General features: G+C 44.0%; 1 protein-coding gene and 1 pseudogene across 1 annotated transcript in view; both read left to right on the top strand.

Annotated features, from left to right (window-relative positions):
* Positions 1-707, top strand: part of LOC138008432 (uncharacterized) — a 6,748-nt pseudogene extending 6,041 nt beyond the window's left edge.
* The window catches only part of LOC138005715 (maternal protein exuperantia-like), a 160,377-nt gene that overhangs the window by 135,519 nt on the left and 22,358 nt on the right, over positions 1-2,500 (top strand). The gene's annotated exons all lie outside the window — the stretch shown is intronic.

The raw sequence follows: 2,500 nt of genomic DNA, 5'->3' as shown, positions 1-2,500 counted from the left end.
CAGGATTTCATCCAAGTTTATCTGTCCTTCTCCCCATGCCATTTAGCTTTAATTCTTACTTCATATACATTAATTTTTTTTCATGTAAAAGCGGTCAATAAAAAAGTTGTTGTTGTAAGTTGTTGTTGTCTTACTCTTGGTGTCGTGCACCCTCACTTCCGCATTAGTTTGTCCCGAGAGGTCAAAGCAGACATGTTAGTTTGGCAAACGTTTCTTTCGGGATTTAACGGTCGATCGTTTTTTCTCTCGGATGATTGGTATGATTCACATCAACTCCAGCTGTATACCGATGCTTCTGGCACCCTTGGTTTTGGTGCTATTTTTGGTAGGCATTGGTGCTATGGTGAATGGCCCGATAGCTGGCGGCATCCCAATATTGCATACTTAGAATTTTACCCTATTGTATTAAGCTTGCACCTGTGGGGACATGAGATGCAAAATCGCCGTGCTTTGTTCTTTACTGACCATGAGGCTTTAGTGCATGTTGTCGGGATAAGGACTCGATGTTCTTTGTACGAGAGCTGGTGCTAGTGTGTTTGCACCGCAATGTTCACTTCAAAGCAAAGCATATTCCCGGTTTACACAACAAATTAGCTGATTCATTGTCTCACTTACAATTGCAGACATTCAAGCAGCTGGCACCAGCTCATATGCATCCATTCCCCACAGAGATCCCTCAGCATCTACAGCCACTCAATTGGCATTGATAGCTTCATTTCTGCTGCATTCGAGTCTTCAGCCCTCGTCCATCCCCACATATCAGCGTGCTTGGAAACTTTTTCATCATTTTTATAACTCAGTATTTCAACACCCCTTTTTGGCACTTCCTATTTCACCCTCGGTCATGGCCCTATTCATATCCTATTTATATAACTCTAGTTATGCCCCTTCCACTGTGAACACTTATATCTCGGCACTGGGTTATTGTCATAAACTCATGGGCCTCTCCGACCCCTCCAAAGTTTTCTATGTCTCTCAAATGCTCATGGGGTATGGGAAAGTAGGCTTTTGCCTAGATTCGCGTCTTCCAATGATGCTTCCTATACTAAACAGACTGGTTGCTGCCGCCTCCTCTCTAGAAGGTTCAGCTTATCAGATCATTCAATTTCAGGCTATGTGTTCTCTGGCCTTTTATGACTTTTTGCGTATTGGAGAAATTACATCAGTTTCTAAGCAAGGTGCTCCTCCGCCTCTCCACCTTTATCAGCTCACCAAGTTTTTAAATGCTGCCAATGAATTGACAGCATTTAAAGTGACTTTCGGGAATTTTAAACATAGTTATAATGAGCACCCCTTTTCCATAGTGGTTTCCCGTCACCCCCCCCCCCCCCCTTCTTGTCCAGTAGATTTATTGTCCAAGTATCTAGCCTTGTGAGGCACCGGACCAGGCTCTATTTTTGTTACAGTGGATGGGTTGTCTGTTTCGCATTCAAAATTTTCACAACACCTTTCAAGGGCTATTCAGCTATGCGTCCTGGCTCCTTCTCGTTATAAGGGCCATAGTTTTCGTATAGGGGCTGCCTCGCATGCAGCGGAGCGAGGTCTGTCTGATGCCCAAATACGGGCTCTAGGTCGTTGGAAATCAAACGCTTTCCAACGTTGTATAAGGGTACCAAGCCCTGTTGCCTAAGGGTCTAGGATTAAGTTTCACTGCTTCACTGGGTTCCTTCAGGGTTCTCGGGTTAGCATAGGCAAGTTACATAGTGTTTTAACTCCTAGGGCAGCAGGGTGGGTTAAGTTAGCATGGGCAGCTGTCCCACCTTGTTGCCCCTTATGTGCAGTATTTGGCCTAGTGGGCAATACCTATTGTTTGTTTACTTTGGTATAATGCCTATCTGAGGAGGCATGGTGGTTTCAGTTAGCATGGGCGACTGTCCTGCCATGTTGATCCTTGGAGGTAGGGCTGTATTATTAAGCCTGGTTTGTTTGTTTAACTGAATCTTTATTGTTATCATGATGAGTGCAGTTAGCATGGGCAGCTGCCTCTCCAGGCAGATTGAGTAGTGTTTATTTCTGATAGGTTAAGTTAGCATAGGCGACGGTCCCGTTAACCAGGTGGCTTCCATTGGCATGGGCGGTGGTTGCCATACTAGTTTCTCTTCAGCATTATGTGCATTTTTCTGTGGTGCCATCTTTCCTCAATTTTTTTTTTTACCTTTGGATTTTAGATTTTATGGTACCAATTTTGTTGTGCTGCTCTTGCCTGGGGTGGGGCAGCATATGTGACCATATGCTTTTGGCATTTTTAGTGCCCACACCTTTACTGGGCCAAACGTCTTATGAAAGATTGTTAGGAAATTTGATGTTTGAATAAAAGCGGCTATGGGCCTTTGCCCATAGCCATATTGGCCCAATCATTTGATGTGTTTTATAGTTGCCCAGTAAACAGAGCTCAGGCAAAGCAGCACTGGTGTGTGTCCCTTCGGCATGGAGGAAAAGGGGCATAAATGTTTATTTCCGGTGACATGAACATCAATTTTTTTAAAATATAATGATGACA

This window comes from Montipora foliosa, chromosome 6, assembly GCF_036669935.1.
Source record: "Montipora foliosa isolate CH-2021 chromosome 6, ASM3666993v2, whole genome shotgun sequence".
NCBI classification, from domain to species: Eukaryota; Metazoa; Cnidaria; class Anthozoa; order Scleractinia; family Acroporidae; genus Montipora; species Montipora foliosa.
The sequence above is the reverse complement of the archived record's forward strand: the minus strand, read 5'-3'. Positions and strand labels throughout refer to the sequence as shown.